The sequence below is a fragment of the Equus caballus genome, chromosome 5 (genome assembly GCF_041296265.1).
Source record: "Equus caballus isolate H_3958 breed thoroughbred chromosome 5, TB-T2T, whole genome shotgun sequence".
NCBI classification, from domain to species: Eukaryota; Metazoa; Chordata; class Mammalia; order Perissodactyla; family Equidae; genus Equus; species Equus caballus.
Genome location: NC_091688.1, coordinates 19,018,820 through 19,041,532, shown reverse-complemented (window position 1 = coordinate 19,041,532; position 22,713 = coordinate 19,018,820). Strand labels below are relative to the sequence as shown.

General features: G+C 37.3%; 1 pseudogene; it reads right to left on the bottom strand.

Moving 5' to 3' along the window:
- Positions 1 to 315: 315 nt before the first annotated feature.
- LOC111773688 (U6 spliceosomal RNA) lies at positions 316 to 434 on the bottom strand (annotated as a pseudogene).
- Between the last annotated feature and the right edge of the window lie 22,279 nt (positions 435 to 22,713).

The following is a 22,713-nucleotide window of genomic DNA, read 5'->3' as shown; positions in this document are numbered from 1 at the left end:
AGTATGTTTAGTTTTTCAAGAAACCACCAAACTGTCTTCTAAAGTGGCTCTACCATTTTGCATGCCCATCAGCAATGACCGAGAATTCCTGCTGTTTCACCTCCTCCCAGCATTTGGTGTGGTTAGTGTTTTAGATTTTGGCCATTCTAATACATGTGTAGTGGTTTTTGCCCATTATTTAATTAGATTGTTCTAATTAAAGAATTTTATATACATATACGTTGTAAATAGATTAACACATTCGAGTTAATTGATATATCACCTCCCAAAGTTACAATTTTTTTGTGTGGTGAGAACACTTAAGATAACTCTCTTAAAAATATGGACAGCTTCACGAATTTGCACGGCATTCTTGTCCAAAGGCCATGCTAATCTTCTTTAATCTAATCTCTCTAATCTTCCAATTTTAGTATATGTGCTGCCCAAGTGAATATTCAAGGTTTATTTTTTTCCATACGTTTTCCCAGTTGTTCCAAATGATTTGTTTAAAAGACTTTCCTATCCCGTTGAATTGACTTGGTACCTTTGTAAATATTCAGTTGACTGTATATGTGGGTCTATTTTTTATTTTACTATTCTGCTCTATACACGTATACACATATACATATATTTTATTTTATGACTCTGTTGCATAATCCAGGATAGATTCATTATTATATTTAATTATCATTTATATAAGCTATATTTATTACAACTATATTTATTATAATTATATCCATTTTTTTAAATTTCATTTTGAAAAATTAAAATTAAAACATTTTCATGGATCCTAAAAGTATTGTGAGCCCTAGGCATTGTGCCTCCTTGCCTAAAGGTAATTGGCCCTGGTAGGGGTAAAGCTAGCTTCTGTACATGTAGCCATGTCAGAAACCAGAGGCCTATGAAATTTCCCCTAGGAACATAGATCGGGTTTGTAGGTCTTAAAAGCAGCAATTGTCTAGTAGCCTGTGATAGGTTATTTTTAGTGTTGTATTTTCATTGTATTATCCCTGAGCCTTCAGCAAAGTCTTGTTAAATATTATGATACCCAATTAGTGGGTCTAGGGGGAAAATCAAGGCAAATATCTTTATCAGTCAGGGTTCTTGGTTGTAAGCAACAGAAGCTGACTTTGGCTGACTGAGTGGAAAAGGAGTTTTATTAAAGTGTATGAGGTAGTTCACAGAATGGTTGGGATGGTTGGAACATTAGGCTCCAAGCTAAGCTTTTAGGAAGAATGCTCAAAGCCATGTCCCATGAGCAGGTCTAATTAGAAAAGTATTGCCACCACCAGGTGCTAGAAGTTGCAGTGTGCCTCATTGCTCTTCTGTGCCAGGAAAGCAGTTGTCCTGTTACCACTATAGTCATTAGCCCCAGTGTATTATCTGTGCCAAGAAAGCAATCTTGCAGCCCCTGTACTGACAGCACAGAATGAGAGACTGAATGCTTCATTAATAATTATATAAAAAACACTTTACCACATATAAGATCAACCAAAATACCTGAAGAGCAGAAATTCAGAAGAATAAGGAACTGTTAATTTCTCAAGAAGACAAAAATACCACATAATATATATCCTCAAGGAGTTCACAGTTTTCTGCAGGAGATAAACATATGCACAGCTACTAGTAAAGCCATTTCCTACATAATATAAGTGAAATGGTATGGAGCAGAGAGGAAGAGACAATTTCATACAAGGAGCACTTGAGCCTTAAATCTTAAGGAATAAGCAGGATTTTGGTAGGCAGAGAATGGAATATTCTAGGATAGAGGGAGCCAAGTGGACAGATAAGCAGAATTAAATTGCATGGTATATTTGAGGCACTGTAAGTTGTTTACTGTGGGTGGTGTAGAGGCTGTGGTGAGACATGAGGCTGAAGAAGTTGACCACTATTGTATTGTGTGAGCCCTACTTAAATATGAGGTCAGGGGTTCAAATTTTGCTCTGGAAAACCCATTGAAGGTTTTTGAAGAAAGGGAGTAATATGGTACTCAACTTCATCACCGTGCTTGAGATGGACAAATTATCCCGGGTTAGAGGAGCAGTAAGAGGCACCAGGGAAGTGATACAAGAGTTAGATGGACTTTGGACTAGCTTACTTCACAGTCCTTTCTGACCACAAGACTTGATCATCAAAGGGAGAAAGACCATTGGCAAAGAGATCAGCAAATATTGGCTAAAGTACTTCAGGAATAAGCTCATAAGAACCTGGACCTGGGGTGGTAGAGAGAGTGGAAAAGAATACACACACTTGAGAGACATATTAGAGAAAGAAAATCTGAGCCAGTGTCAGACTGAATATGAGAAGTGAGGAAAAGAAAGGAGCCAAAGAAATCTCCAGGGTGCTTGAGTGCAACAAAACCCACAGAGTTAAAGTTCAGGGAGCTGTGGCCTTGAAGTCAGTGGATTAGCTTGGATGCTTCTGAAAAGAAAAACTCCTGGGCTCTGTTTTATTAAAATAGGGGTTTTTTTGTTTTGTTTTTTGGTTTTTTAACTAGTGGAAAAAGCTTTAGCCCACCGGGAAGCTCGTCCCTCCCCAACAGATGGAATTACAGAGCTTTAATTTGGTCTGCAGCAATGCTGTTCCACAGCAACTAAACCAGCAGGACACATAGCCACAAACCAGGAATGCACCCCATAAGCCCTGGTCTTTTGTTTTGTTCCTTCTGAAGATTCTATGCTAGATATGTTAATTTTGTTCCATCATTCTTTCTGCTCCTCTTGCCCCTAAAATTCCAAATTCACTCTTTTTATAAGGCCACCGCTTTTCAAGTCTTGGGCCTGGAAGAATGCTAGTGCCAAAAAGGGAAAGTCAGAAGGGGTGTTAGTTTGTGAAAAGGATAAAGAATTTCACGTTAGATAAGTTGAGCGTGAATTAAACGCAAGAAATCTAAGTGCAAATTTCTAACAGTAGATAGAAAACACAGATCTGAGCTCAAAAAGGAAATTGGAAATACAGATACAGATTGGAAAGTCCTGGGCAAAAGCTAAGAGTTGAGGTTGCTGAAGATTTCAATGGAGAAAGAATAGAGAGCTCTAGAAGGCTCAGCTCTGAACAGTGGAGATTGGTCACCTTTGTGCAGTGCCTGGAGGAAGAAAGAGCGAAAGGATGAAAGAACAAAAGAGGCAGTGAAGACAGATGAAAGACAATCCAGGAGACTGTAGCCATATGAAAGCAAGGGAAACAGTTTCCTGAAAGAAGGACAGTCAACATTGGTTAAAGCTTTCTAAGTTCAAGGAGTTTTGCAATAAAAGAGAGGTCAAAAGAAAAGAATACAGAATCCAATCAGGCAGAAAGGAGATTCTTACCAAGTCACAATAGGTAATTAAGGTTGTAAAACAGGTTGCCTGCTTAAAAGAAAAAAAGGGTCTGAGGGCAAGTTCTCTATTAGAATATTCAGCAACTTCAACTCATTTTTTGACCAGGACTTTCCAATCTGTATTTCTTTCTAATTTCCTTTCTGAGCTCAGATCTGTGTTTTCCATCTACTTCCTAGATTGCAAGAAAATACGTAGGCAGAGGAATGCCCATTACTGCAAGAGAGAGCTCAGGAAGTGGCCCCAGGTTCAGAATCTCTGACAGACCCAAATTTTAAGCCGAGTAAGATGGAAAGTCTAACTTTGGTTGGACAAGTGATTTTACAGCCCTGGGAAGGTATAGAAAATGATGATATAGCTCAAATGTGTAGAATTCCCATTTTTGAATAAGTTTAGGGATATGTTTTGTAATTATTGTGATAATCTGTATGTGTTTGTTGGCAACTAAAGTATTTACATAAATTATGCTGTTTCAGTTTAAAAGTCTATTCTGTCAGATATTTGAAGTATTTGAAGATTATGTAAAATTTGAAAACATAGTTTAAAACGTTTTCTGGAAATTTAATCTTTTTGAACTTATAATTAATTGAATATTAACCTAATAAGATGCAAAAGAGATCTTTTATATTTTAAATTATTAGGTTTATAAATAGAATATATTGAACTTAAAAATGTGGTTATACTCTTAGAAAACTTAGGGGAAAATCTTCATAATGTTGGATTTGGCAATGATTTCTTTTCTTTTTTTTTTTTTAAGATTGGCACCTGGGCTAACAACTGTTACCAATCTTCTTTTTTTTTTTTTTTCCGCTTTATCTCCCCTAACCCCCACTGTACACAGTTGTATATCTTAGTTGCAGGTCCTTCTAGTTGTGGAATGTGGGACGCCACCTCAACGTGGCCTGACGAGCGGTGCCATGTTCGCACCCAAGATCCAAACCCTGGGCCGCCACAGCGGAGCGCGCGAACTTAACCACTCGGCCACGGAGCCGGCCTCTGGCAATGATTTCTCAGATATGACACCAAAAGCACAGGCAAAATAAATAAATTGAACTTCATCAAAAATTTAAAACTCTTGTGCTTCAAAGGATGCTGTCAAGAGAATGAAAAGACAATCTACAGAATGGGAGAAAATATTTGCAAATCATATATCCGATAAGGGATTAAATCCAGACTATATAAAGAACTCCTACAATTCAACAACAAAAAAACAAACTACCCAATTAAAAAATGCAAAGATGTTTTAGGAGTGGGAAGGACTTGAATCGACATTTCTCCAAAGAAGATATACACATGGCCAATAAGCACATGAAAAGATGCTCAACATCACTAGTTATTAGAGAAATGCAAATTAAAACAGCAATAAGATATGACTTCAACCCATTAGGATGGTATTTATCAAAAAATGAGAAATATCTGGTGTTAGCAGGAATGTGCAGAAATTGAAACCCTTGTGAATTCTCAGGAGAAATGTAGAATGGCCCAGCCCCTGTGGAAAACAGTTTGGCTGTTCCTCAAAAAATTGAATGTAGAGTTATTATATGATCCAGCAAGTCCACTCCTAAGTGTACACCCCTAAGGAACTGAAAGCAGGGTCTCAAACAGGTACTTGTACAACAGTGTTTAAAGAGGCATTATTCACAATACTCAAAAAGTGGAAACAATACACATGGCCATCAACAGGTGAATGGATAAACAAGATGTGGTATATACATACAATGGAATATTATTCAGCCATAAACAGGAATTAAATTCTGCTACATGCTACAATATGGACGAACCTTGAAAACATTATGCTAAGTGAAATAAGCCAAACACAAAAGGACAAATATTTATATGAGGTACCTAGAATAGTCAAATTCATAGAGACAGAAAGTAGAATAGAGGTTACCAGGGGATGGGGGGAATGTGGAGTTATTGTTTAATGGGTACAGAGATTCTGTTTGACATGATGAAAAAGTTTTGGAAGTGCATAGTGGCCATCATAGCACAATATTGTGAATGTACTTAATGCCACTGAATTGTACACTTAAAATGGTTAAAATGATAAACTTATGTTGCATATATTTTACCACAATAAAAACTAAGTTTTTTAAAAACCCAGGTTTTAAGATTTACAACTTTAACAAACTGGATACTGATTTTAATACAAGTAATTTAATACAAGGGTATTCTTTTCCAAATCAATCTTCCTTGGGCAGTGGTCGTTGTTAATTGACAGAACTGTGAACAGGGTAAAGGTGAAGTTTGATTTTAGGAGTCAAGAGATCAGTTTAAGTTGTTTGAAAGGAGCAGAAGGCAGAAATAAGAGGCTGAAGAGAATACCTGTGATGAGGAAATTTAAGGTATTTGATTTTAAAAGGAAAAAATAGCTTATCATTAGAAGAAACATTTAGGTTAAGCAACGATGGTGTTTTTAATTTAGAAAAGACTTCTGCACATCTGAGGGGACAGAATGGGAAGAGATGGTGGATGATGGACAGAAAGGTAAATGAGGGGAGGAGGATGGGGAGGATATGGGAAAGCAGAAGACATTGAAGGAGGAACACGTACTTATAGAAGACGGGAAGGAAAAGAGAAAATGTGAAGTTTTAGAAATGGAAAGGAAAAAAGATCAAAGAGATCACTTACCAATAACTTTGATCTCTATGGAGCAGGAGGTTGGAGGTGAAATCATCTCTGGATAATGAGGAGTTCCTAGAACGTAAGCTTCTGCAGGGGCTGCTCCCTCTGTCCTAAATACTTTTCCCTATCACGTGGCTCATCCCTCCTCTTCCGCAAGTCAGCTTCTCAATGAGCTCAACCCTCACACCATCTCTAAAATCTTCACCTGTTCTCTGCCGTTCTTAACTCCCATACCCTCTCCTCTTTTTCTTTTTCACAGCTCTTATCACTTCAAACATACTATAAAATTTACTTACTGTCTTTGTTTTCTATTATCTGTCACCTTCCACTAGAATGTAAGGCCACAAGAGCAAGATTTTTGTCTCTTGTTTACTTAGAATGATGCCTGGTGCTCAATAAATATTTGTTGAATGAATAAATGAAAGTTTGATGTTGAATAGGGTGAGAAAAAAGGAGAGACAGTTTTTGGAAAAGTCATAGTTGAAAGCAGGCTTATTGTATGGTTGGAACCATACAACTGTACTGGTTGTTTAAAATATTGACATACGTTTGTATCATTTGGTAAATATCTGCTGCCCAGGTTACCTCAGCTCTCTTCTAGCACCCTCACTCAACGATTAAGGGGTAAATACAGGGTGCAGGTCTGGGCCTCTCTCAGACTCTGCTGCATCAGTTCAAGGTTGGTGCCTCTGCTGTACTAGTTAAAATTTTTGACTATTATCCCCGATATAGACAGTGTTAAAGAATCTGTAAGAGATGACCAGAAAGATTCCTGGGCAGCAGCATGGGCCCTGCTGAGGTGAAAAGTATGAATTTAGAGAAGGCATGTTAACAATTTCCATTACTTCGTCCAGCAACAATTATCCGCCTGGGGACCGGCACACAGAAGTGACAATAGAGATGATCCAGAAAGGTCAGATGTGGTCACAAGAGTACAGGAGCTAGAGATGGAAGGTGCTAGGAAGGAGCTTCTTTGGGATTTTTGATAATGGAATCCAGGTTAGTGGTTAAATGTTACTAGGAGGCTGATGGGTTAGGTGACCTGAGGGAGCTCCAGTGAAGAGAGAATCCAGAACGACGGTCACCCTACTACCCAGCTCATTTGAACTTGGGGGAGGCTAAAAGGGCAGAGAGAGCGTCAACTTCAATGATATTTTTCCTGCTGTAATATAGACGTGAGGACCTTGTCATTTCAGTATTAAATTGAGACAGTCCTTCTTTATCATGGATTGCTTCGAGCATCATAGAAAATAGCACAGACATATAAGACATGGTACCCGCCCTTGAGATGCTTATCATCTAGTGGGAGAGACAAGACTAATATTCTTCAAACAATGCATGTCACTTGTAAGATCGTGTATTATAGACTATAAATACTATTTGACTAAACTCTACGAATGCAACGTAAAAACATTGGGTAGTCGGCAGCCTCTGCTAATCATCCACTATTCTCTTGAACTCCATCACCAGTAGGTACTATGGTTTCAGCATCTCTAGAGAATTCTTCCTGCCACTGAGAGTGTCAACTTGAGATTGTATTGTAAAGTGTTTAAAGCCATTTCAAATTTAATGCATGTTATCATTGCTGTGACTAGCACCCATACAATGTGGTTAGGATACCATCGCAGCCTAACCATACCACTCCCACTCCAAATTTCCTCCTTGGAAAGAGAAGCTCAGATAACTCTTATCCCCTGGCCAAGTAACCATTTCTGTACCTTTCCTTTCACTTTTAAAGAGATTTTGGTTTGTCATTTGAATGTTATGAGCAACCTGTAAAACACAGATCCTGCTTTGATTTCTACTCTTAAACTATGCAGTAATCTGTGATTTTAATTTAACTTGTGCCTACTTTTCAGTCTAGACACATGTTCGCCTTGCAATAACAGGTGATATCATCTCCAAATAGGAATATGCTCTTATTAAAGCTGTCTGTGGTTGAAAGTGCCAGATTTTTGTATGAGATTATGTAGTGATAGCTCTGCTTGTATTCAGGGGTAAGGGGGGGGGATGATATATTTCTTCCTTAGCTTATTATAATTAGAGATATTTGTGTGAAAATAGAATCTCTGTTGCTTAAGTGTTGCTCAGCTCCTGCTGATCAGTTCTCACTCACAGGCATCGTCCTTTGTGATATAATAGTTAGTTGCTGTGGAGATGATTATCCTGTCATGGAGAAAAGAGACTTATGAATTTAAATGAAGAATGAGCAGCAGGAGCAAAAGAACTATGCCAAAAGCCAAGCATTTCATCCAATTTAATTTTCTCTTGCCTTTTTAATATATGTTGTATTATAAAGTTGGATGTATCAAATAATACAGTTTCAGGGCTGATGACAAATAATGACAAAAGGAAAATTGAAAAGAAAAGGCAAGATATAATGCTGACATTCTATCCATAGGCAAGAATGGGTTCAAGTTAAAGAAAACTCAACAATAATAAACATATACTATTGGGCCATACCACCAACGTTTGGATAAACAATTAAGCTATTTGAACAGTTCTATTGCAGCCTAACTTTTGATGAGTTGTTGAGGTAATTTATGCATCATGCAACAGGAAGGAAACAGAATGTTGAGATAGAAAGAGAGTGGGCTTTGTATCCAACAGAGTTCAACTGATATCACTTGCAAGTCATTGATTTTAGGCAGGCCACTTAACCCTCTTTGAACTTCAATTTCATCAACTATAAAATTGGGATGAATTTGTAGGGTTGTCTTCTGGACTATTCGGCTGGTATGCACTCATATGGCCTTATCAGTTGTTTATAGCCAATGTCTCTTCCCTTTGGTCATTGCATTCATTTTCATAGGTCAGTGCCCATTCTGTACTAGTTATTAAATATTTAGAATATCATCTATGTTAGGCAGAACAGGATAGACTATGCTGCAGTAACAATTTGTGAAATCTCAGTGGTTTAACACAGTGAAATTATGTTTTTTGCTCTCACAGATTACAGTGTGGGTCTGGCTTCCTAGCCAAGATCATTATAGCAGGAGAGGGATGGAGGAGGCATACCAGCTTTTAACTTCCTTGGCCCTCAAAAAACATATGTTATTTCTACTCAATCCATTGGCCCTAACTGGTCACATGGCCTCAACGTATCTGCAAGGTAGGATGGGAAGTGCAGAGGAGATTAAGGAGTCATTGGTGAGCACCAACTGTCTTGGCCACATCACCCCTTGTTTTGTGAGGATTAGATGAGATGATGTGTATAAAGGATTTACAATTGTACCTGATGAGCTAGGTCAGACCACAGGGGCTGATCCAGGTTTAAGTCTTGCTTTGAATGATGAATTGGTTGAGATTACAGTATTTTCATTTTCACCTGAAACCAGCAAAGAAGCAGAAGAAAGGATACACATGAAATGGACCAAGGATACAGGATAGTGCATGTTGAACGCAGCATCCCAGTGCCTCCTCCTGCCTTGTTCCGTATGGAAGCATGTCTCAGGTTCAGGAGCCTCAGCAGCCCACTTGAAGGAGGAATTTTCCAGGTCAGAGGTGCCCAGAACAGAGGTTTGCTGCCTTTCCATGATTTTAGGCTGGGCTGGATAGTGGTAGTGTGGGGAGACAAGGGGAGAAGTCAACACGTAAGGGTCCACTGTATTAATAGAAAGGGATTTCTTGCTGAGTCGTAGTTACCTATCATGCAATTTATTCCTTACTGCATTTTTGAGACTGCGTTAGTAAGAATTTCCTGAGTTCATACTGAGTTCTATGGTAGAATTATACTGAGTGCTACAGGGGGATGCTAAAGAAAAAGAAAACCTAGCCTCTTCTCATAAGGAATTTATAATATACTTAAGGAGATTAAATCATTGTCAGTAAACAAGTCAATCAATTAAAGACAAAACTATACCTATGAAAACAATTTAAAAGTAGGGCAGCATATAATAAGATGTTGATTTTGAGATACAAATGACAAAAAGTGAATGAAAGGAGAGAATAATTACGAGGAATGTTAGCAGAAATCAGGCATCATTAATTCTCCATGGATTGTTAAAGAAAATTTCAGTTTAGTTTCAAGTACCAAAGCCAAAAAGTGCAGAGAATTTCAGATCACGTGTAACAACAAGACTGGTCTTGGAGACTGAAGAAATTTCAACCCAGTTGCTAAGGACAAGGTGACACCAGGAGTAGCCTGGATGCTGTGGGAATGGAATGCACATGAGATATACCCTGGGGCTTCCCAGAAATGCCTGGAGACCACTGAAGAGACAGAGCTGATGTCTTGGGGTCACCCAGTGAGAGGCTAATGAGAAAGAAAAGTTGAGCATTAATATATTCACACCAATAGGTTATAGGATTATTTGAATTATATTACAATTGCAACCATTATCTGTATATCGTTTAAATCTTAATATTATATTGTAAGCATTTTCCCATATTCTGAAATAATACTTAAAACGTAATTTGTAATGGACAGAAAATAATATTTCTCAAGTGTTAGATAATGTGTAAATGTTTAGAAACGTACATTCTTTCATAATTTTTATAATATCTATGTGAAGTAGGTACTCTTATGTCTACCTTACAGATGACAAATCTGAGGCTAGAAGATATTAAAGTCACACAGCAAGTATCTGACTGAGTCGGGCTGAAACCTTAGTTTGTCTGATTTGAAAGCCTGTCCTCCAACTAGTATATTATATTGCCTTTCCTATTGTATGCCATTATGTCAATGTGCTACCAATTAATGAGCTGATCTCCTATTGTTGAATATTTAAGTTGTTTCAAAGTTTTTCTTTTAGTATCAATAATCTATGGTAAACATCCTTACACATAAATCTTGCATATGTAAGCTTTATGTACATCCTTACATGAATCTCTTTAACAGTGCGTATTTCTGCAGGATGAACTCCTTAAAGAGGAAATACTGGTCATCAAAGAGTTAAACATTTTAAAGTTTTTGATAACATAATCAGATTTTCCAACTGAAATGTTATATTAACTAGGTGTTTACCTACAGAGTATAAAAGTGACTGTTTCCCTGAAACTTCCCCCACAATGGATACTGTAACTTTAAAATTTTTTGACAATTTAACAGCAAAGCCTCAAAAGCTCAGAGTTCCCAATAATTGGCTAGATTGGTGGTCTGCTGGCAGCCCTAGTGTTCCTCATCTGGTTATTAATCTTTAATACAATAACAACTGTTGAATTAATTAATTGTAATTCATTTTCATATTTAGCATTAGCCCCTCCTGAACGACAAAAAACAAATTTATATTAAAAATTTCAGAAGTCCCTGAAATATATTAAATTCAGCTGAGCAGTATTTCTCAACCAAAGACAGTTGCTCTGTCCATTGGGAAACTTTTGACTAATCCATATCTGAAATTCCTTCTGTAAAGGAGAGAAACAGAAGCAGAAAAAGCAAAAAAAGCTAAAAACCTTTAACTTCTTGGTAGACTTGAAGCCATCAGGGACTTTAATGTTTGTAGTCCTGAGTACTTGTTCATGTGTGTATGGGGGGAAGCAGGAGACAGGAGGGCTATCGTAGAGTATGAATGAGATTTAGGAAAGTGAAGGAGTAATGATGAAGTGTGAAATTTTTCTTAATAATAATCATTAAGAAATGTTTTAAAAAAGTATTTCGTATATTTTTCTATGCTTTAGGAGAAATAAAAGCCTACCAGGATTCAGTAAATAACGTCTAGAAAATATATATAGCTCATTAACTAAAATATAAATAAGATTATTATTTGAAAAATAAATGTTTCTTGAGAGTATTAAAATTTCTTAAAACTAATGGCGCTTTTTTGATAAGGAGTCTAATGTTACCTTAATTGTATCTGTTCAATTAACCGAGCTACAGTATTAACCTGGAAGCTCCCTTACTTCCTAATTTCACATAAAAATACCCACACTGCAAATGCGTATATTAAAATGAAAAGCAACAGTGAATGACAAAAACTCATTGTAGTGAGCACGTAGGCTATTGAGTCAGAAAAAAAATGGAGTTTATATCAAGTTCTGTCACTTCCCAGCTGTTTAATTGGGAGAGAGGCAGTTGCTTTACCTCCTTCAGCTCCAATTCCTAAACTATAAAACAGAGATGCTGACATTCACCTGCAGCCAGGTTGTAAGGCTTAAAGGAGAATAGATATCTGAAATGACTAGACATACTAGATGGCTAATAAGTATTACCTATTTCATTATTCAGCATGTTCTAGGAAGATAGACTAGTGACCCAGATCTGTAATTATCCCGCTATTCTGGACTTATCACAATTTGACTTTATAGTAATTTAATTTGCTTTGTTCTAACAAGTTGTTGTTCTCGCTAAGAGTACGATTGGATGTAAAAGAAACAATGTGTAGTTCACTATTTTCAGCCAACAGTAATCCAAGCCCGGCTCCAAAAGACGAAGGAAAAAAAGACAAAAAGTCTACGGGCACAAGAATAAAAAATAACTCTTGGAGAATTTTGAGAAAATGGATTGTTTTAAGGTTGACATTTATTTGAAAATGAGAAATAGCATTAGATATGTGCAGAGAATTTTGTGTTTTGAGCAGACATGGTTGAGTGCTGAAGCCTTTAATATATTTCATTTAATAGGCTCATAACCTGTTAAATTGCTAAGTGGTTTTGATTTTTATGTATCTTATGCAGCAAAATAAATAGCTATTTAAGTGCTTTTTGATGTGTGAGTAATGTACTTTTTAACTGCCACTAGCGAGTGTCCTTAATTTAGTGAAAACTCTCCCCTGTCTATTGAGGGGTTTGCCTTTCTGATAAGGCAGAGAATATTATTTGTTTGTTGGCATCTATAGGTATTATAATGATCTTTTATAAGCATGGTGATAAGTGATTCAATAATGAATGCAAATAGATTAATATGAAGATTGATATAAATTGTAGCAAGGTGAAAATATTCTCTTTATAAGTGGCACTGTAATTTATCTTGGAGAGGGAATTGTCTTCCTTTAGGAATTTGTGTGTGTGTGTGTGTGTGTGTGAGGAAGATTGGCTTTGAGCTGACATCTGTGCCAATCTTCCTCTGTTTTATGTGGGATGCTAGCACAGCATGGCTTGAGGAGTGGTATGTGGATCCGTGCCCAGGATCCGAACCTTCAAGCCCCAGGCCGCTGAGCATGTGAACTTAACCAGTGTGCCCCCAGGCCAGCCTCTTTAGGAAATATTTTAATCATCCACTTGGGGTGGAAGGTGAGACTCTCAACAGGGTCAGCAGGAGACATGGGAACTAAAGGGGTAACATACCACACCTTACAAGAAAGGAAGAGGCCAGAGAAGCTAGGAGAGGAGAAGGCAGGATGAAGAGAGGATGGCTGAACCACACAGCAGAGAGGTAAAGGATTTTTTAAAAGGATCTCTGATATTCTATTTTAAACCATTTGCTTTTCTGCGATGTAAACTCCCTCTGTCTCCCAGAAATTGCGGTGAAATTGGCTGTTCACGCTAATTACTTGTGGAAGTTTTGCTTTGTTTTTAAGGCAATTAGGGAAAAGCATTGGGTTTTGCAACAGGATCCTCGTGGTATGGGACAAAAATGGCACATGTGGGAGAGTGAAACCTTCCGTTACCTGAATTAATTCAGCAGAAGCAAAAATTCAAAGCAAAACTAAAAATTTTCCACCTGTCACTTGTTAAAAACAAGTTTTTCTGTTTTTTTTCATTCAGTACGACCGCAGTAAGGGAGAGACATCAGTATGTCCCGAGCTGGACTTTGCCAAAACAAAAAGTGGCAGGCTTTTTAAACACTGGGATGTGCTAAAGGAAAAGTACTGGGGGGACATCAGTGGGGGAGGTTTAGTCAGTGAGATTAGGCCATCTGTGTTTGCTGACTGGCGCTTATCAAAGTTAAACTCCTACCCTCCCACAGAGACTGGGAGGTAGGGGTCCTATCTTTCTTAATGAGTACATTTCAAAGGGATGGCTCCCAGCTCCTTAAGAAAGACATTCCTGAGTTGTAGAAGATATATCCCAAAGAGACAGAGAAAGAATTTATAATCGCAAGTTTTCTAAAGTAAGTGCTCTAAGAACAGGGAGGTTGGGGGCCTATAGTCAAGTTTTGGCTGAAACAAACTAAATTCTTTTGGCAGCATCAAGTTTTCTTAGGCAGGAGCTTAAGAGGGTTGGGGTCATCATCCAAAGGATGCAGCCTTGAGCCGTTAGAAACTATGTTAGTGTTTCTTCAGGTCTTTTAGTGTGTTGTGTGTGTGTGTGTGTGTGTGTGCGCATGTGTGTAGCACATTATATTAAAAGTTGCAGCTCTTATAGGCCAAGATTGAGGCCCAGTTGAGAAGACAGTTCACAGGAGCCTGACTAAAGTTTGGTCAAATTTTGTCAGAGACAACTGACCACATGAATACGATCTTTCCAGAAATTTTCAGGAATCTTGAGGAAAGAACTGGACTTTCTGCCAGTGTAAAGAATATTTGAGCTGTATTTCAATGGGCAGGGTGATCCCAGCGGACATCTCCCATACGTAGAAAGTCTTCCTGGTTTTGGTTAAGCTTCACAGGTAATATACTTCAGCATATTAGAAGAGTTATTAGGGGAAATAATCCTCTTAAATTAGTATACTTACATAATTAAATTTCGTTTGTCTTAATCCTCTGTAATATTTTAGGGATTTGTCCATTTCATCTAAATTTTCAATTTTTTTGGTGTAAAATTGTTCACATTATCTTATTAATTTTTTGTTATTTACAAATTCACAGATGGCCTTTGTTTGACAAAATCTATATCCACTAAAATTATTTTTTATACAACTTTTACTGTATGACTCTATTTAAATGAAAAACAATTGGCAAATTCACAAATTATGTTCTTTAAGTTATTTCTTCTATCTTGAGGAAATGTAGGAAAGTATTCGTTCCCAAGCCTGGGTCAGTGAATTTATATTGCCGGAACTTGAATTTTCACATTAGGTTGGGTATATATTACATCAGAAGGAGCTTCCGAACCCTCTGTTGCCTTGCTCTGGGACAAGCTTAGACGGTGCACACTCTTGTGTACACTTTTCCCCAGCCCTTTGCTAAATCAATAAGCCAGTCTCTGAAAACCATGGCCTATGTTAACAAAGTCTATTATCATTAGGAAGAATGAGAAAATAAAGAATCCAAGCAAGAATTTTAGGAAATAAGGTAAAAAAAGAGGAAAATTTCTACAAGAGACCTAAACAGTTCTAATAGTTTGGAGAGCTGAACACACAATTTCCTTTAGGGGACAACCAAGTCTGCTTGGCAAAATACTTTTTGTGAAACATCTTGATTGAGATATGCATTAGTTTGCTAGGGCTGCCGTAACAAAATACCACAGACTGGGTGGCTTCAGCAAAGGAAATTTATTTTCTCCCAGTTGTGGGGCTAGAAGTCCAACATCAAGGTGTCAGCAGGTTTGTTTTTTTTCTGAGGCCTCTCTTCCTGGTTTGCAGCTGGCTGCCTTCTCGCTGTGTCCTCAGATGGTCTTTTCTCCATGCACACACATCTCTGGTGCTTGCAAATTTCCTCTTCTTATAAGGACAACAGTCACATTGGATTAGAGCCTATCCTAATGACCTTATTTTAACCTAATCACCTATTTATAAAGACCGTACCTTCAAATACAATCCCATTCTGAGGTACTGGGGGTTAGGCTTCAACACATGAATTTTGGGGAGACATAATTTCACCAATAACAAGATATAATCCACATACCATAAAATTCATCCATTTAAAGCACACAATTCAATGTTTTTAGTACATTCACAGAGTTGTGCAACTACGCTACGATATAAGTTTAGAACATTTTCACCACCCCCCAAAGAAACCCCGTCCCGTTGGCAGTTACTCCTCATTAACCACCACTACCACCCCTCCACCTCAACCTTAGGCAACCACAAATCTACTTCCTGTTTCTATAGATTTGTCTCTTCTGGGTTTTTCGTGTAAATGGAATCATATAATTATGTGGTCTTTTGTGATTGGTTTCTTTCACCTAGTATAACATTTTAGTGGTTCATCCACGTTTAGCAAGTGTCAATACTTCATTCTTTTTTATCGCAAAACAATTATTCCATTGTATGGATATACCACATTTTATTTTCTATTCATTAGTTGATGGACAAGTGGTTTGTTTCCACTACTTGGCTATTATGAACAATACCTCTATACACATTCACTTGCAAGTTTTTACTTCTCTTGGATACCTATGAATAGGATTGCTGGACCATATGGTAACTCTATGTCTAACATTTTGAAGAACTGCCAGAATGTTTTCCAAAGTGACTGCACAATTTTCCATTCCCGTCTGCAATAAACAAGGGTTCCAATTTCTCCAGATCCTCACCGACACTTGTTACTCTCTCTCTTTTTTGATTATAGCCATCCTACTGGTTGTGAAGGAGTATGTCATTGTGGTTTTGAGATCCATTTCTCTACTGACTAATGATGTTAAGTATCTTTTCATGTGCTTATTAGTCTTTGGATATCTTTTTTGGAGAAATGTGTATTCAAACCTTTAACTGCTTAATGTCTGTAGCAAGTGTAATTGTGTCCCTTTCTTCATCCTGACATTATTTTTTCTTTCTTTTCTTAATCCATATTAACAGAATTTTATCCATTTTTAATCCTTTCAAGGAAATATCTACCTTTGTTGATATTCTCTATTATATGTCTATTTTCTAGTTCGCTAATTTTTTTGTTAATTTTTTAATTTATTAATAAAATTAATAAAAAATAATAATTTTTTATTATTTTCTCCCTTCGTCTTCTTTGGGTTTATTTTGCTGTAATTTTTTCCAACTTCTTCAGAAGTCTACTTAGCTCATAAATTTTCAGCATTTTTTTATTTTATAACTTACGCATTTAAAGCTGTAAATTTTCCTTTTGGTACTTAGCAGCATCCTCTAAGTTTTTATTCATGGCATTTAAAAATGTCTGCAATTATTTATTTTTTAACCCATGAGTTATTTAGAAGTATATTCCTTAATTTCTAGTTATCTTTTTTATCATTGATTTCTAGCACAACACATATGATTTCAGTCCTGTGAAATTTGTCATAACTTGCTTTATGGCCCATTATATGGAGAATTTTTGTAAATGCTTCTTGTGTTCTAGAAAAAATGTTGAGAAACAACTTCTCAATCAATAATTTAATAATTTGGGTGAGGGGATATTCATAATGTTCATCCATAAGAATTAAAAGCATTCAGAATACCTCTTTTTAGTCAGAAGTTGCGCTATTATCTTTTAAGCTTTGGAGGCAAAAATATTAGCATTGGGGCAATCAGGAATGACTGCCAGGAGCCCCAACTGTCTGGTATAAATATTTGGGGACCTTGGTTCTATACATCTTGACTCCTTTTGCTCCAAGTACTTATTTCTTTTGGATTCACTCCTGTTGTCTCTCCAGTCTCAGAGCCTCTAAATGAAGCTGCCCTGCTCACAGGTGTTAAAAGAATTTAGCCTCTGACATTGGCTTTTGAGTATTTCACTCATTCCATCTGGACATTCCTCTTTGTCTATCACCTAGGCTGAGCCTGCCCTTCAGCTCCTCTGTCTAACCTTGCTTAATGATCTGCTTTTAATGTGCTTCTTTGGCTCACACTCTTTGTTCTCCTCCAGACAGGAACTGTGTGCAGAGGTACCCCAGAGACCGCTGGAGGCCTGTGGAATGGTTCAGGCAGACCTGTTTCCTACCAGGTCTTCCCATCAGAAGAGGGGAATACTGCATTGGGTTCATCCATCATTCTGGATGCACTCTGGTATCTGGTCCTCAGATGAAGATTTGCCCAGCAACCTCCAACTCCCAGATGCCTGTCTGCACTGCACAGAGTTCTTAGCTAACGGATCACGTTTTCTGCACTTAGCTTTCCATTCTGGCCTGGCCTCCCAGTTGATTTATCTCCTTCCTTCCTCCCTCTGGCAAGCTCCAGCGTATGAGCCTTAATAACAGTTCTAGTACACCCACAATTACTATTCTCCCTGCTTCTATTTCCTGATTATGAAAAGGCACAATATATAAAAAGAAATGAAGTTCTGATATATGCTACAACAGGGATGAAACTTCAGGACATTATGCTAAGTGAAATAAGCCAGAAAGAAAAGGACAAATACTGTATTATTGCACTTATATGAAGTACCTTAACAGGCAAATTCAGAGACAGAAAGTAAATTAGAAGTTACGAGTGGCTTGGGTTGAGGGCAATGAGGAGCTAGCTGTTGCTTAATGGTTACAGGGTTTCTGTTGGGAGTAATGAAAAGATTCTAGTAATAGTGGTAATGATTACACAACACGGTGAATGTAATTAACGCTGCTGAATTGTATACTTAGTGGTTAAAATGGTAAATTTCATGTCATGTATAATTTATCACAATTAAACAAAACAAAACAGCACAGTAATGTTTCCCTGACCTTTTTCAGTGTCCTGCCCGGCTGCTCCCTTTTTGCCTGCCTCTTAAATATTAGGGCTCAGTAGTCTTTGGTCCTGATTTCTCTCCTTTAATTGTCCTGCCCTCTTCCTCTGGGGAATCTCATCCAGTATGCTAATTAGACAACTAAAGCTATATTTTTAGTCTAAACTCTCTCCCAAGTGGCAGAACCAGGTTATTAAGTGACTACTTGAAATCTCCAACTGGATGTTCCACCGAGCTTTTTATTCTCATCATCCCGCATCTGAACTCATGCTCTTCCTCCCAAAGCAGTTTCGCCTCCTGTTTGTCTTTAGCCTTCTGTTCTCTACAAGCCACAGTTTCCCAAACCAGACACTCAGGTGTCTCCTCCTGTTCCCACATCCAGTCTCTCACAAAGCCCTAGCCTTCTCACTTCTCTTTGCCCGATGCCTCACCACATACCCTACACCAAGCCGAGCTGCCGGCCTGGCTCTGAATTTCACTCTGTGCCCTTGGAAATCTCCTTTTTCTGCCTGGAATATTTTAGAATGACTTTTCTTGCTTTGGTCTCTCTTCTCTTTACCCTCAAATTCTCTGCCCCTCACCTTCAAGGCCTAGGTGGCCCCTCACCTTCTCAATCAAGCTGTCACCTTCCCTCTGCAGTCTCCTTCTCTTTAGCAGAATAATCTTCTGGTCCTTCCTGTCTAGGGAAGGTGTTCTCGCAAATCATTGTAAATGGACTCATTTTGTAAATCATTTTATCATGGCACTCAACACATTGCAATTCACTGTAATTTCTTGTTGACTTGTCTGACGGTCTCCCCGACTAGCCTCTAGTCTTGTCAGAGGTGGAGAGGTGGAGAGGCGGCTCCCAGCAAGCACCCGGGGCTGTGATAGCCGCTCCTTGAAGAGCTACAATGTCTGCTGTATAAACTTTAAGAGAACTAGACGTGTTTTCAACACTTGCGGTTCAAATGTATTTTTCAGAAAAGTCAGTTCACTTTAGGTTTTCTTCTCTTTGCTGTTAGATATTGCTAAATGGCTGCCACCTAACTACTCAGGGCATTGTTGTAGTTGCACTTCCCTCCAGCTTTTTGTGGCTGCTCCAGATGCTTTTCTGATAGGTCTAATTTCATATTTTAGTGGTTTTAAACTTACGGGGGCACACCTAAAGACGGATATTGCAACATAATCGGTATACATGTTAAGGACTGAAAAAAAATCCTACGGGATCCTTGAAATTAATGCTTCACAGTGTTTAACGTTGCATCACTTTCTGATTGTCTGATTTAATGACGACCTTAGCACCGTCTCCAAACAATAAATCACATATGTTTTTAAAATTAAAATGATTTGCAATTAATTTTATTTTTTTAAATGTCGAATATTTTTGTGCTATAATTAGAGAGTGCAGGGTTTCAAAGCAGATTTGGAATTGAAGTTTCTGAATAAATGCTGCCAAAGGGAGAGACATAGACTCCAAATTACTTCCATCTTCTTAATACTAGTTTATTTTTCATCTGTTGCAAATAGCATAGCTCCTGTATCAGGCATGGTTCTCTAGAGAAGCAGAACTAATATATATATGTGTAGATATATATATAATATGTATGTTTATTTATATATAATATATATGCATGTATATTTATATTTATGCTTATATAAGGCTTGTGTGAGCAGGGCAGCTTCAGTTAGGGGTGCTGAGACTGGAGAGACAACAAGAGTGAACCCAAGAGAAATAAATAATTGGAGCAAAAGGAGTCAGGATGTACAGGACCAAGTTCCCCAATTTAATTGTGGAAAGGATAGTGATATTGTCTGCAAGCGTCCAGTAAATAATATTTTATAGCTTAAGAAAAATACAACGTACTAAAGTGGGAAGAGAGAACAGCATGAAAAAATGTCTTAATGACAAAATATTTGTTAGTTATGATTGTTGGCAATATATTATCCATCCATTACGTACCATTTGTTACTATGGATGGGCCATTCAGATGCCTTAAGTATCACTTAGAATAACCAAATTAAAACTTGGGAGAACAGCTTTTGCTTTAAAACTTTTGCTACTTTATTAACCACACCAAATTAGGAATGATGCTGGCTAACCTTTCGAATGGCCTTCCTCTGGGTCCAGCATTGTGCCATGCAGCGCAAGCATTCCGTCCTTCAGTCCTCCCAATGACTTTATGATTGCTCTCTTGGGAAATGGGAAAACTGAGGCACAGGGAGAAGGGTAAATAGCTTGCCTAAGGTTGCTGGTAGGATCAGAGTTTGAACCCAGGAAGCCTGACCCCAGAACCCTTTCAACTACCATCTTATAGGGAAATATTTTTAGCAGTCCTAAAATGCTGAGACATCACTATGAGTATGCATGTAGTCACATTTTATTTTATTAAAAAATAGGCAATACTCTTATGTAGTTCAAAATTTAAAAGGTATAAAAGAGTACGCAATAAAAAAGCGCTCTCCAAACCGTATCTGTCAACTATCTATTCTCCTTCTCACACGCAACCAACAAACTTTCATGCATATATTAATTTTTCCCTCTTTTTACACACATGGTAGGTTACCATGTGATCCATTCCATATCTTGCTTTTCCCCTTAAAAACATATCTAAGAGATCTTTCCATATTTTTACATAAAGTACTTCCTCATTCTCTTTTAATGCTTGCCTAGTATTCTATTGTATGGACGTCCCACAACTTGTTTCATCCGTCTGCTGTTAATGGACATTTAAGGTTTTTTCCAAGCATTTGTTTCTACAATAATAATTTTGTATTTCTCAAATTGTGAGTATTTAATAACAGAGACTTTGTTTGTCCAATCTGCACAGTGTTTTTACATTTATTTAAAAAATACACAGGGTTGGCATGGTGGCATAATGGTTAAGTTCACGTGCTCCAGAGGCCGGGGGTTCACGGGTTTGGATCCTGGGTGCCGACCTGCACACTGCTTATCAAGCCAAGCTGTGTCAGCATCCCACATACAAAATAGCGGAAGATTGGCACAGATGTTAGCTCAGGGCCATTCTTCCTTACCAAAACAAACAGACAAACAATCGAAAAACACTTACATGCTTTAAAATCCAGTATGTATAAAAGAGTATATTTTAAAAAGTCTTTTTCCTCTTCCTGTCTGTCCCCAACCTTCCTGCCATAGGCAACCTACGTTATTAGTTTCTTGTATCATGCATATACAAACAACTATGTACATATATTTCTCCAACCTTCCTTTTATACAAATGATAGCATACTATACCTACTGTATCTTTCTTTCTTGTTGTTTTTAAACTTACCATTAAATTGTGAAGATCTTTCCATGTAAGAATTTAAAGGAAAATTTCATGCTTTTTCTTTTTTACAGCTATGATAGTGTCCAAAATTTATTTAACTAGCCCCTTGATGGATCTTTACCTGATCTTCAAATCTTCTATTTTCACAAATAATTCTACAAAGAATAACCATGTACAAACGTCATTTTACAAGTGTACAAATAATTCTACAGGATACATTCCTAAAGTGGAATTGCTACTTCAAGGAGTATGCACGTTTGTAATGTTGATGAATATTGCCAAATTATTCTTCAGTTGTATCAATTTATACTCTGGCCAACAATGCACGAGAGGGCCTGTTTCCCACACTTTCCCCAACAGAAGATGCGATCCAAGAAATTGTATCTCAGTGTAGTTTTAACGTGAAGTTCTCTTTTTACAAGTAAGTCGAGCATCTTTTCCTATATTTAAGAGTCACTTGTTTGACAATGCACTCTATTAATATACTTTATCATTTTCTCTTTTGGTTGTGGTGTTTTTCAAAAGACTTAAAGGAACTCTTTATATGGTATGGAAATGAGCCTTTCATCTCTGGTTCAGATTGAAAATTCTTTCATCTTTTAATCTATTGTTTGACTTGTAATGTTTTTTAATAAAGACTTTTTAATATTTATACAGATTTGTCAATCTTTCCTGGTATGGCCTCTATGCTTTTTTTTTTAAATGTTGCATTATATTGATAACTAAATTGACATCTTTAAAATAAATCAGAAATCTTAGAAACTTTATAGTAAAGTAAAAAAGAACCTGATGGACACAGAACCATATTCTTATACAAGGTATATGTAGTGTGTGCATGTTGTGTATCCTCTTTTTTTCATATCAACATTGCAACATGCCTTAAAGTGTCATGGTTTATTCAACAATTATTCCATCCATGTGGGGCCTCTAGTTTTTGTCATACTTGGAAAGGCTTTCACTAATCCAAGATTATAGAAGAACTTGCCCCAGTACTTTTTAAATTATATTTTGATCTATCTGGAATCCATTTTTGTGTAAAGTTTGAGCTTTATTTTTTTTTTCCAGATGGCTACCAGTTGTCCCAATAAAATACTATGCCAGTTAAAACACTTTCAGCTATAAGTGACAATAACCAACTAAAACCAGCTTAAACAATCA